Raw genomic sequence first — 14,171 nt, forward strand, 5'->3', positions numbered from 1 at the left:
CTCTTTTTTGTAGACAAACCATGCAGCTAAAAAATGCTGGAGGAATGATCTACTTAAAAAATGTCTGATCTGCAGCCTCTGGTGGATCTTGGCCCGTCAGGGGCAGCTGGCTGAGATGACCTAAACCCACCTGCCTGTCTTACTATCAGGACTCAGATACTACATTCCTTCCATCTCGATGCAATAGGAATCACACAGAACCATCTGTGAGGCATTCTCATCAAAAGAGTTGAACTTGTATCTAACTGACTCTCTAGAGCTAACCCTCAGTTTACAGGAAATAGGAGGAATAGAGAAACACCTTACATGTCACCATAAGCATAGAATCAGCCAATCAATAATGTGTGAAACTCTGCAGAGAAAACAGCCTAGCTTCTTCTCCCCAAAATAGAGGGAACTTTTATTGATTAAAAGGGACTTGAGAGAAATACTGACCAAATGTAATGTGTAGAGCTAGATTGATCCTGACTCAAACTAATTGCAAAAAGACAGCTGAGGAAATAGGACATGGATTGAGTATTGTATGATATTAAGAAATTAATATTAATTTTGTTTGTGGGATAATGAATTTGATATATCTGTTGGAGCTACCTAATGAAGTACTTACAAGAAAATCAATGCAATGCCTAAAATTTTTTAAAATATTACTAAACAAACATGAGTGGAGACCCATGAAGCAAGATCAGCAAAAAGATGGTGCTGGGTAACGGCAACATGGGCCTCATTGCACTCTTTTATCTTTTAACAAATTCAAAGACTGAAAGAATGCTCAGACAATTTGCAAACTAAAATCTCTATTTCGTCAATAAAATAGATATTTTGAAGCACAAAAGGCTTATCAAAATAAAAGTGCATAATCATGTGCAAAATAGCAGTAATCATGATCCTGAGCTCTGAATTCGGAATCTACCAATTTACACTCTATAACACTCAAAATATATTATATACCCTTTCTAGGTCTCATCTCCTAATCTGTGAAATGTGGAGAATGTGGATGTCTCCTAACAGTGTGTGGTGCCAAGGATTTTGCCTAACCCCATTAGGTGCTTAGCAGTGTTCCAAGTCCCTGGTACTTTCTGGGGTTATGTTTACTGTCATTTTTATTGTGCTGAAAACATGTAAAATTGAATTCCTCATACAAAATCTTAAATTGAAGAGTTCTTTCCTCTTCAGGCTGGGCTCTCTGGAAGGCTATCCCTTTATGGGTTCCCAGTCTTGGACTGCTAAAGGGTGGGGAAGGGGGTGATGGGGTGCTCACGGAGCGTCAGTCATCCTCAACTAGATTAACCATGGGGGATCTCCTCCCACATTATCCGCTGTGTCCCTCCTCTCCTTGTGCTTTTGTTTAGGATACAACAGGTTAAGAGGCAGCAGCCTTTAGAGAAGAATTACACCAAGCACAACCCTTTGGTCTAGAGAAGTGATACTTGTTTTGAATGATGAGAGTTAAGTGGCAACAGCCTCATCTGTTGCATTTGACCTACTTTGAGAAATGTTTACAGGGAAAAGGCAGAATTGTTTTAAAAGATGCCATATGAAGCTTCCCCAAATTTATGTTTGTTTCTATGCAATGAAAAAATAAATTTTCCTTTTGCGATTGTGATCAATTTCTTGTCTGCAGTTGTTAATAGGCTGAAGTATAATCATTGTTTTCCTGGTGCTATGGAAAATGTTATTTCTCCAATGCAAATATCACACAAATACTTAGAGCATTCGAAGGCAAATTTATGTTTATTGGAGTAGGAAGCTAACAGAAATTTAGAGATACAACACAGTCAACTGGAGGGAACCAAGCTCTGCAGGACCACAAAACCCTTCACCCATTGTGTAGAAATCATGGTAGATTCTTCCCTAAAATTCTTCATTCAGAGATTTCTCAACTCAATACAGTCCAACATTTGAAGTTTCTTTATTTTTGTGGAATAAAGGTTACCATTGGCCTTTGCATTTGAGACAGGAGGCAATTCTTTATCTTGGTTCACTGTTTACCTGGTGCTCCACCCTCTCTGGGGCCTGGGGTGACAACATTCTTCCTGAGCATCAGGGCAGAAGGCCCACCCTCGACCTCCAGGGCAAACTCACCCTTTCCATGTGTGTGGGCTGCTCCGCTCTCCCTGCTGGAGATTTCTTGACTCCAGACTTCAATTTTCATGATTCTGTCCTTGAAGAAATTTTTCCTTCAAGTTGTTCCTCCTGTGTCCCTTCCAGTCCCAACAGCAGTGGCTCTGTATATACAGATCTTGCAAATATCTGGTTGGCTCCACATCAAACACACAGGGGTCAAAACTGTCAGACAATAGGGGTTTCCACAAATCCTTCCTGGATAACTCTATCTCAAATCTTGGCATGTACTGAAATGGCGGTTGGGTTCCATGTTTGGTTAAATCCTCACATGGGGCTGTAGCCTCTGGGTTGTCACTTTCTGGAAGCCTGGAATCTTCCAAACCATTAGTTTCTGGTTTCTTTGTACCAAAGAGTTCAGTTCTTAGCCCATTTCTTTCTGTTTGCACTGTACCATAAGTTGCAAGGAGAAGCCAGGCCACACTCTCTATGTTTAGTGTCAAAATCTCTTCAGCTAAGTATCCCAGATTGTCACTTTCAAATTCTGTCTTCCATCTGACACCAGGACTCAATTTTGCCAAATTCTCTGCCACTTTAAGACAAGGATCACCTTTCTTCCACTTAGCAATGACACATTCATCATTTCTGCACAAGGCCTCATCAGAAGTATCTTTAGAGTCCATATTTCCATCAACCGTCTCTTCAAAGCAGTCTAAGGCTTTTCTATTGAGCTCCTCACAATTCCTCCATAATTTTCCCCTTGTCCATCTCAAAAGCCATCCCAACATGCTTGGTATTTGCCATCTCAGCAGCACCTCACTCCCGGTGCCAAAATCTGTTTCAGTTTGCTGATGCTGCTGGAAAACAAAACACCAGAAATGGATTGGCTTTTACAAAGGGGGTTTATTTGGTTACACAGTTACAGTCTTAAGGTCATAAAGTGTCCAAGGTAACACATCAGCAATCAGGTACCTTCACTGAAGTATGGTCAATGGTGTCTGGAAAACCTCTGTTAGCTCAGAAAGCACGTGGCTGGCATCTGCTCTGGAGTTCTGGTTTCAAAACGGCTTTCTCCCAGGATGTTCCTCTCTAGGCTGCAGCAGTGTCTTGGCTGGTGTGGCTCTTTTTAAAGTGCTCCAGAGATCCAATAATGATCCATGCTGAATGGGTGGAGTCACACCTCCATTGAAACATTAAATCAAGAGGTCACACCCTAATCAAAGGTGTCACTCACAGTTGGGGGGTTCACATCTCCATGGCAACACTCAATCACTGGGTTCCAACCTAATCAACACCAATACATCTGCCCCACAAGATTACATCAAAGATAATGGCGGTTTGGGGGCCATAATACATCCAAACCAGCACACCTGGCTTCTAGATTATATGAGCCACACAACTTCTCAGGGATTTATCTCTGTAAGTATGAAGGGACAGTCTAGAACAGTAATTTTGAAACAGTGCATCCTGGCAGTCAATTTAGTGAATCATGTCTAGCAATTTGAAATGAAATATAGTAGAATAAAGGAAAGCATCACCCAGAGTCCCAGGAAATATTATTACTATTATCAAATAAGGTTTGGCTGCCCAACACACACAGAAATCAAAGCTATGACATCAGGATTTTGAGAAAAGAAAGAGCTTTAATGCAAGATCAACTAGCATGGGTACAGGAGCTTCCTGGCTTGAATCTGTCTCCTGGAGTTTAAAAAGCTTAGGGTATTTATGGGATTTAAACAAAGGGAGTTGGACATAGTGATGTTGTCAGAGATGATATTGACTGGTTATGTTTTGGTTATGGTCGATAGGGAGTGGGCAAGCATGGGCCTGAGAAGTCCGTGAAAATTGACAAAAGCCAGCTGGGGCAAGCATTTGGTTACACTTTACAACAGTGCTGAAAATTGCAGTTAACATAAGATAACATGTAAAGGAATGGAAATGAGTTAAAATAAAATTTATAATTATAAGTAAAACAGCTGTAGTCAGAGGTTACATTACTTTGTGTCTTTTCAGTGTGTCTCTATATATTTATGTGTGTGGAATGGAAAATGTATTTCCTAGGTGGTCTTGGTGTACAAAGCTTGAGAGTTACCATCTAGTGTTGCATTTGCAAACTTAGCTCCTTCTTAAGCAGAGAGAACTGAAATGAGGCTGGCAGGGGCGACAGACAAGATGCACGGCCCTCTGCCACCCTCAGTGGGGGCCAGACCTCTCATGAAAGCTCAGTGCTCCCATTGCAACCAAAGGCCCCAAGACCCTGGATCTTCCAGTCTTAAAATAGAAGGCAGAAACATGGAATTTGGTGCAAAATCTCCTGACTTTTAAATGTTGGCAGCTAACTCAATTTATTTTTTAATAATCAAAGTATGTGTACAAGATGGATGCTGCCATATGGGGCACTGGTGGGCACAGAGTAACGGTTTCCAAATTGTTTCTCCTTGAGGGATGACAGCCAGACAGATGGGATGATAGTCGGCCAGAGACTGTGGCTGGAGTTTATTTTTGCATTAATTTTTAGGCCTCATAGCTTCAAGAAAAAGCTGAAAACTCTGGTCTAAATGGAATTACAGCATTATCTTCAGTAATTCTGAGAAAGATATCATCAGTCCTTGACCCACCAAAAGAATTATCCATTCATAAATTTGAAATTATTAGTTGTTTTGTAAAATTATAATAGCACCCAATGTTAAAAGAAAATAATAGAAAATACAAATTTAAAAGACAGCTAACATAGAATGGGAGAAAATATTTGCAATTCATGGGTCTGATGAAGAACTTGCATCTAGAATATAGAAAGAACTCATAACACAATGGTAAAACACAAATATTCCGATTGAGAAGTGGGCAAAGGATTTGGATAGATATTTCTCTGAGAAAGGTATACAAATACCCAAAAAGCACATGAAAAGATGCTTAACAACATTAGCTTTTAGGAAATGTAAATCAAACCCACAATGAAGTAAACAACAATGAAATTCAGAACAGATAGGATGGTATGGTAATTAAGTTCATGTGTCAACTTTCCTTAATTAAGGTGTCCAGATGTTTGGTCAAGCAAGCACTGGCCTGATTGTTACTGTGAGAGTACTTCATGGATTTAAATCATTAGTCAGGTGATTGCATCTATGGCCGATTACATCTACAATCAACAAAGGAGATTGTCTTCAGCTACATGAATCAATCAGTTGAAAGCCTTCAAGGGAAAACTGATGCTTTAAGAATTCAGAAAGAAGAATTTCTATCTTTATTACATCCAGTCAGCTTCTCCTGGGAAATTCATTGAAATTATCATTGGAATTCCCAACTTGCAGCCTGCCTTACAGAATTCAGATTTAACAATTCCCACAGTCATGGGATCCAATTCCTATAATAAACATCATAATATTTACATACATACATATCCTGTCAGTACTGTTTCTCTGGAGAACTGTGACTCATTCAGATTTGGGTAACGAGAGTGGTTCCTGAGAGAGAAACTCAAGAATGAATGAGATTTCTGAGTTGGTTATGGGGTCTTGAGAATTGGTTTTCTAACCTTATTAGAATGAAATCACAAGAACTGCCTCCACCTAGCAAAATAGTAAATCAAAAACAATACCGGATTCCTGGAGGGATTGCAGAGATTAATGCCACTCTTAAGGACTTGAAGGATGCAGGGGTGGTGATTTCCACCACATCCCCATTCAACTCTCCTATTTGGCCTATGCAGAAAACAGATGGGTCTTGGTGGATGACAGTCAGATTATTGTAAACTTAACAAGGTGGTGACTCCAATTGCAGCTGCTGTTCCAGATGTGAAATAATTGCTTGAGCAAACAAACACATCCCCTAGTACCTGGTATGCAGCTATTGATCTGGCAAATCCTTTTTTCTTGATAACTGTTAGTAAAGACCACCAGCAACAGTTTGGTTTCAGGTGTCAAGGCCAGCAATTCACCTACACTGTCCTACCTCAGGGGTATATCAATTTTCTGCCATATGTAATAATCTAATCTGCAAGGAACTTTATTCTTTCCCTTTCAAAGATGTCACACTAGTCCATTATATTGATGATGTTATGCTGACTGGACCCAGTGAGCAAGAAGTAGCAACTACTACAGACTTACTGGCTAGGCATTTGTGTACAAGAAGGTGGGAGATAAATTCCACAGAAATCCAAGGGCCTTCAACATCAGTGAAATATCTAGGCATCCAGTGGTGTGGGGTATGTTGAGAAAGCTGTTGCATCTGACCCCTCCTACAACCAAAGAAGAGGCACAACACCTAGTTGGCTTCCTTGGATTTTGGAGGCAACATATTCCTCATCTGGATGTGCTACACTGGCCCATTTACCAAGTGACCCAAAAACTTGCTAGTTTTGATGGAGAACCTAAACAAAAGTAGGCTCTACAACAGGTCCAGGCTGCTGCACAAGCTGCTCTGCCATTTTGGCCATATGATCCAGCAGATGCAATGGCAGTTGAAGTTTCAGGGGCAAATAGAGATGCTGTATGGAGCCTTTGGCAGGCCCCTATAGGAGAATCAGAGAATATTCTTAGAGGGATTTTGGAAAAAAGCTCTGCCATCTGCTGAAGATAATTAATCTCATTTTGACATACAGCTTGTTTTCTACCGGGCTTTAATACTTAACCATGGGCCACCGAGTTACTATGAGACCTGAGTTGTCTATCACCCACTGGGTTGTCTGAACCACCAAGCCATAAAGTCAGATGTGCACAGCAGCCCTCCATCGTAAAATGGAAGTGGTAGATATGAGACAGGGCTTGTGTAGGCCCTGAATGCACAAGTAAGGTGCATGAGGAAGTGGCCCAAATGCCCACTGGCCACACTCCTGCCACATTACCTTCTCTTTCCCAGCCCAGAGCTATGGCCTCTTGGGGAACTCCTTGCAATCAGTTGACTGAGGAAGAGAAAAGTCGGTCCCGATTTATATATGTTCTGCGTAATATACAAGTACCACCTGAAAGTGGACAGCTGCAGCACTACAGCCCCTTTCTGGGACATCCCTGAAGGACAGTCCTGAAGGGAAATCCTCCTATGGGCAGAATCAAGCAGTGCACCATGGTGTTCATTTTTCTCAGAAGGAGAAATGGCCAGAGGTACATTTGTATACTGATGCATGGGCTTTCGCCAATGTTTTGGCTGGATGATCAAGGATGTATAAGGAACATCATTAGAAAACTGGTGAAAAAGTGGTCTGGGGAGAATTTGTGGATTGACCTTTCTAAATGTGTGAAAAGCATGAAGATATTTGTGTCCCATGTGAATGGTCACCAGAAGGTGACTTCAGCAGAAGATTTAAATTATCAAATGGATTATTAAGATACCAGTCAGTCTCTGCCCAGCCACTCCTGTCATTGCTCAATGGGCTCATGAATAAAGTGGTCATGGTGGTAGGGATGGAGAATACGCATGGGCTCAGCAACACGGACTTCCACTCCAGCCACTGCTGAGTGCCCAATCTTCCAGCAGCAGAGACCCACACTCAGTCCACCATATGGCAGGTGATCAGCTGCTACCATGTAGCAAGTTGATTACATTGGACTACTTCCATTATGGAAGGAGGAATGCCTTGTTCTTAATACAGTAGACACATACTCTGAATATAGATTTGTCTTTCCTGCATGCAATGCTTCTCCATGGGCTCATGGAATGCCTTATTCACTGTCATGGTATTACTCACAGTATTGCTTCTAATCAAGGAACCCACTTTGTAGCAAGAGCAGTGTGAGAATGGGCACATGATCATGGAATTCACTGGTTCTTATTATTTTCCTCATCATGTTGAAGTAGCTGGGTTGATAGAACAGTGCTAATGACCTTTGGAAGACTCAATTACAGCACTAACTAGGCGGCAATACCTTGCAGAGATGGGGCAGTGTTCTCCAGGAGGCTGTGTATGCTCTGAATCAGCATCCACTCTATGGTGCTGTTTCTCCCATAGCCAGGATTCACGGGTCCAGGAATCAAGGTGTGGAAACAGGAGTGGCATCACTCACTATCACTCCTAGTGAACAACAAGGAGAATTTTTGCTTCCTGTCCCTGCAACCTTAAACTCTGTTGGTCTGCAAGTCTTAGTTCCAAAAGGAAGAGTGTTCCACTGGGAGACAACAATTATTCCTTTGAACTGGAAGCTAATACTGCCACCTGGCCACATTAGGCTTCTCGTGCCTCTGAATCAACAGGCAAAGAAGGGAATTACTGTACTGGTTGGGGTGATTGATCTTCATTAAGAAAGGGAAATAGGACTTCTTGCAAAATGGAGGTAAAAAAAGATTTGCCTGGAATACAGGAAGATACCCTAGGGCATCTTGGTACCACCATGTGCTGTGATTAAAGTCAATGGTAAACTGGAACAACCCAATCCACACGGGACTACTAATGGCCTAGCAACTTCAGGAATGAAAATTTGTGTCACCCCATGACGCAAAGAACAAAGGCCAGATGAAGTGCTTGCCAAGTAAGGGTAAAAGGAGTATGGAATGGGTAGTGGGAGAAGGTAGCTATAAATATGAGCTAAATCCATGTGACCAGTTGCAGAAACAAGGACTATAAAGCTATGAGTGTTTCTTCCTTGTTTCATTATGAATGTGTTTGTATATGTACAGAGAGCAAATGTCTTTGTTTTCTTTCCTATCATATTCCCTTATCATATAACATAAATTGTTTTAACTTTATATCATAGTATTTAAGTTACAGGATATCAAGTTTAAGATCAATATTACCCAAGGACTTATATTCTTATCTGGGGAAAGTGTTAATATTTTTCCAGTTATACACAGGACAGTTGAATTATGTTAGATGAAAGGAGGGCTGTTATTGATTTTATTTAGAGTTTAAGTATGTTTTAAGGAGATGTGTTTTAAGTTGACAACAGATGGGCGGTAATGGTTAAATTTATGTGTGAACTTCTAGGTTATGGTGTTCAGCTATTTAGTCAACCAAGCACTGGCCTGATTGTTACTGTGAGGGTATTTCATGGTGTTAAATCATTAGTAAGTTGATTGCATCTGTGGCTGTTTACATCTACAATCAACAAAGGAGATTGCCTTCAGCAATGAGAGAAGTCTTAATCAGTGGAAGGTCTTAATGGGAGAACTGATGATTTCAGCAGGTGGAAAGAATTTCTATTTCTATTACTGCTAGCCAGATTCTTCTGTGGAATTAATTGAAAACTTCATCAGAGTTACCAACTGGTAGCCTGCCCTATGGAATTCAGGCATACCAATCCCTAAGGTTGCATTAATCAATTCCTGTAATAAATATCATAATATTTACATACATATGTATCCTGTTGGTTCTGTTTCTGTGGGAACTTTGAACTAATACATTTGGCTATAATCAAAACAACAGAAAATAAGAAATGGGAGAAATTGGAAGACTCATACATTGCTTGTGGAAAACAGTGTGGCAGTTCCTCAAAACATTGAACATAGAGTTACAATATGACCTATCAATTCCATCCTAGATATGCACACCTAAGAGAAAGGAAGACACATGTTCACACCAGCACTTGTGCTCAAATGTCTGTAGCAGTATAGGCCATAGCAGTCAAAAGTGAAGACAATCTAAATACTCATCAATGAATGAATGGATAAACAAAACCATATATTGCATGATTCCATTTATGTGTGAAACATCCAGAAAAATCCATAGAAATGGAAAATATATAGAAAACCAAAGAGATGGGAAATATATGAGTGTTTGCTTAGGGCTGGGGGTGAAGGGTAGATGGTAATGGGAACTAACTGCTTAATGGATAACGGTATAGAGTTTCATTTTTGCATGATGAAAATGTTCTAAAGTTAGATAGTTGATGATTGTGTGGTTCTTTGAATATATGAAAACCCACTGAATTTTACAGTTTTAAAGGGTATGTGAATTATATTTCAATAAACTGCTATTAAAAAGTCTGAAGCACTATAAAAATAGAGTGCTGGTATCTTCTGCAGCTGTTTGGGAGACCACAATGCAGAGGTGAAACTAGTCCATTCTCTCACATATACACTGCTCCACATACATGATATAAACACAGATGCAACAACTCTCTAATCTGTATTACAGGAGGGACATGTGAGTTTGTTCATCCTGTCAACATGACATCCACTCCCCTAGAGGAGGGGCAAGAGGGACATTAGAGTGATGCAGTGAACACCTAGCATTAATAAGCAGTCAAAGGGCTGTCAAATATTACTGTAATCCTTTTCACTCCCTATTCCTACACTGAGTTTCCTAAGTACACACTGCAACCTCAAAGAGAAGTTCAGGACAAGCCCATGGACTCAGCTGTTTCAAGAGGAGTGCACACATGTGAAATGCAGACTCTCTTGATGCCAGCTGGAATCCCCTGAGCATGCCATAGTCACGTCAATGTGGCTTCTGCAGGGTAAAGTGTGATGGAGACTAAGTGGAAAGGAGCAGAGCTCTTAACATAAAGCTGTTTAAATACCTTACTTCGGCAAATTTTACCAGGACCTCTCCCAGGTCTTGGAAGGAGCTTGTGCAACTGAGGGACCAGTAATTTTATCTTATCATCTTCAGAGTAATGTCCCTGTGGTTCCGTGTTAAAATTAAGATCCAATTTTTAGTTACAGCAGCAATTAACACAAGCAATTATACAGAAAATGCTATACTACTTCAATTCTGATTGAATATCTTAAATATCAAATTAATTCTGGATGGACCAATTTTGTTGCAATAAGGAATATATGCCTATCTTGAAGGTCCTCTTTTATGTCCTTCGATAGAATTTTAATAATTTTCTTCATATATGTCTTGTGCATTTAATGTCAAAAAATATTCCTTGAAGGTGTGTTTGCTTTTGCTTTCCTTTTTTGACTATCGTAAAGAGGTGTCTTTCCTCTATATTATTACATAAATATCGATAACACAAATAAAAGCTATTAAACCTTAAATATTCATTTTTTTAATCAAGTCTACTTCAAAACTCATATTAATCTAATAATATAAATCACATACATTATTTTTCCAAAATACATAAATCATTTCATTGGATAATTATTGATAATATTGACTTCTCCAATACTTATAATGTTCAATTTTATTTTCTTCATTTAATTCGTTGAAGCAGAGATAATATCCCTGATGCCTGCCTTGTGTTTAGCTTCAAGTACTTCTCCCCTTAACACATATTTAGAGTTTTTCTAAAATTAAAATATGCTACTGAATCATGTATTTTTAAATTTCAATCTGTTAATTTAATGAGTTATTTTGAAAGATATCCCAGCGCTGCACCATTAACACATTTCTGGGATAAATTTGACTTTGGTGCATCACACCATTTTTTTTGAATACACTGCTGAATTAAGTTTGCCAGTATATTATGTAGAAATTTTTCAAGTTTAATAGTCTGTTAGATTGTGGTATGACATCTTTTTCTCATTTCAATGCAAAGCTTACTTGAAAGTGTTTTATATCATGAGATAGCAGAAGTAACAATGGAATAGTAAACATTGGTTTTAAAACATTTGATAGAATTCATCTCTAATACCATACAAGCCTAGAGTTTTAAAATAACATTCTATTGCAGTAAACTCTATGTACAGAAAATAACATGTATCAAAAGTATTCAATTTGATGGATTTACAAAAAGTAACATGCCCATAAACCAAGCATCCTAGTCAGGAGACAGAATATTGCAGGCTTTCAAAGCCCCTTGGGTTTCCCCCTAATAACACTCCATTCCAAGGATTACCAGACTCTAATCCCAACCACATTACCTGCTGTTCTGGTTTGCTAAAGCTGCCAGCATGCAAAATGCCGGAAATGGATTGGCTTTTATAATAGGGGTTCATTGGGTTACAAGTGTACAGTTCTAAGCCATAAAAGTGTCCCAATTAAGGCATCAAATAGGATGATACCTTCTCTGAAGAAAGGCGTTTGGCATCTGGGGTTCCTCTGTCACATGGGAAGGCTGGAGTTTGCTGGGTTTCTCTTGGGATTAGCTTCTGGTTTCTGTTGCTTTCTCCAAAACATCTCTGGGCTTCTTTCTTAACTTTTCTCTCTCAGCTTCTGTGTGTCCTTGCTTGTTTCTCCCAGGGAGTTTCTCTCTAAGCACCTGGGGGTCCTCTCTTAGTTTCTGGATTTCATCTCTTAGCTCCTCTCCTTGTTGTGGTTTCAATGACTGTCTCCAAAATGTCTCTGGGTGTTTTCTCTGTAAGCATCTCTGAGCTTTCTTCAAAGTGTCTCTACTTTTTATCCTCTCATAGAGGACACCAGTAAAAGATGATTAAGACCCACCTTGAATGGGCAGGGTCACATCTCCATGGAACCAACCTAATCAAAAGCTCCAACCCACAGTAGGTCTGCTGCCACAAGAGTGAATTAAAGAACATGGCCTTTTATGGGATACATAACAGATTTAAACCAGCCCCCCTGCCCTTATCAGGAGACTGGAGACCCACCTGCATCCTCCTAATCAGAACCCTACTGCAGTGATAACTAACCACCTGACTGCCAACACCATGGGACACCTTGTCAGGATTCAGGTCTTCCCAGGCCCAGGAGCCCCTTGAGCCCCTTTGCGACCCCTCCCTCCCTCCAAGGGCCAGCAACAACCTGCTTCTTAAACCCTTTTATGGGACAAGACATTGCAGGCCCTGGGAGCCCCTATGTCTGTCTTCATAACTCCCCCATTCAGATTGTAACCGAGATACCCCAATACCCATCAGCTTTGACTGCCTGTATTGGGAAGTCAGCCAGTGCAGCCCCAGGCCCCTCCTTCCCTCTCCTGTCACTCCCCCAGTTCAAGTACAACCAGCATCCTGGATTCTGACAGCATTGAGTCATTTCCCTTGTTTTGCACTTTAAATGAAAAGAATTAATCACTATATTCACTTTGTGCCTGGCTTCTTTCTAATGCCTTTTTAAACAGCAATTCTTGATCAATCATTCAATTTTTTTCTTCCATTATTTGGTCTGTTAGCGTTTTCTGATTCTTGGTTCAATTTTGTGCAATTGTTCTTTGCTGGAAAATCACACATAGTTACTTCAATTTCAAATATAGTGTTCTAAATTTCTCCTGTATTACTTTTTATAGTTTCAAAATGAGTGTCATTTCTGTCTTGTTTCATGAGCTTAGATTGTTTTCCCCATTTTTTTCTCTCCATCAAGTCCGCTGAGGTTTGCCACTTTTATTTTTCTTCCAAACTCAGAGTTTTGTTTTATTTGTTGCTCCTATTCCTTGTCTCCATTTTATTAAAATCAATAAATATCCTCATGTATTAACACCTTTTCCTTTTTGTTTTTTGAATTTTCAATCTGACACATGTTTATTGAGCATTTATTGGGCATCTGGTCCCACTCTTTAAGTGCTGGGAGAAAGAAAGAATGAGACGGTAAACAAAGGCAATGCATTGTGGAGGGAAAGTAAGGGAGGGTGAGGGGATTGAGGTGGGCTTGAGATTTGCAATGTGAAAGAGGGATCAGAAAATTCTCTCTGCCTAAGATTCCATTTACCCAAACTCTCAAAGGAGGTAATTTAGACCCTGGAGGGCAGCCAGTGTAAAGGCCAGGAGCAGGGACACAGTTGGGAAGTTTAAGGAAGAACAAGGAAGACGGTGTGGAAAGGACAGAATCAGTGAGGGGAGAGGATTGGAGAAGTGGGTGGCAGAGCAGCAAATATCCAATAATACAGGGAAAATATGATCAGCTTCATCCAGAGTCAGGGAAATAAAAATAGCATTGAGATTCACTTTTCTCCTGAGATAGACAATATATATTTAAAAAAACTCATTAAACAATTATCACTGCATCCAGTACTGATAAAGTTGGTGAAAAAGAGTTCTCTTCATAATATTGTTGGAAGTATTATTTAATTCAAAATTATGAAGTGAAATGTGGCGCCCTGTAAAATATTAAATGTTCATAAATTTTGACCTGTGAATTTTCCGAAAGAAATTTGGGGCTAGCGAAAAGAAAAAAAGGAACAACAAAAATAAAATAAAAACAAAATGCACATACTCAAATGTTTATTGCCATGCTATTCACAAATAACTTAAATGGTGGAAGAAATTATGCTACATCCGTGTCCTTGAAGACAATGCAGCCATTTAAAAGAATGAAGTAGGTCAATATGTACCGAATTGGA

At 39.8% G+C, this 14,171-nt stretch overlaps 1 protein-coding gene across 1 annotated transcript in view; it reads right to left on the minus strand.

The window, feature by feature from the left end:
* The window catches only part of GABRG3 (gamma-aminobutyric acid type A receptor subunit gamma3), an 805,263-nt gene that overhangs the window by 113,316 nt on the left and 677,776 nt on the right, over positions 1–14,171 (minus strand). The gene's annotated exons all lie outside the window — the stretch shown is intronic.

Source organism: Choloepus didactylus, chromosome 4 (genome assembly GCF_015220235.1).
Source record: "Choloepus didactylus isolate mChoDid1 chromosome 4, mChoDid1.pri, whole genome shotgun sequence".
Lineage (NCBI taxonomy): Eukaryota > Metazoa > Chordata > Mammalia > Pilosa > Megalonychidae > Choloepus > Choloepus didactylus.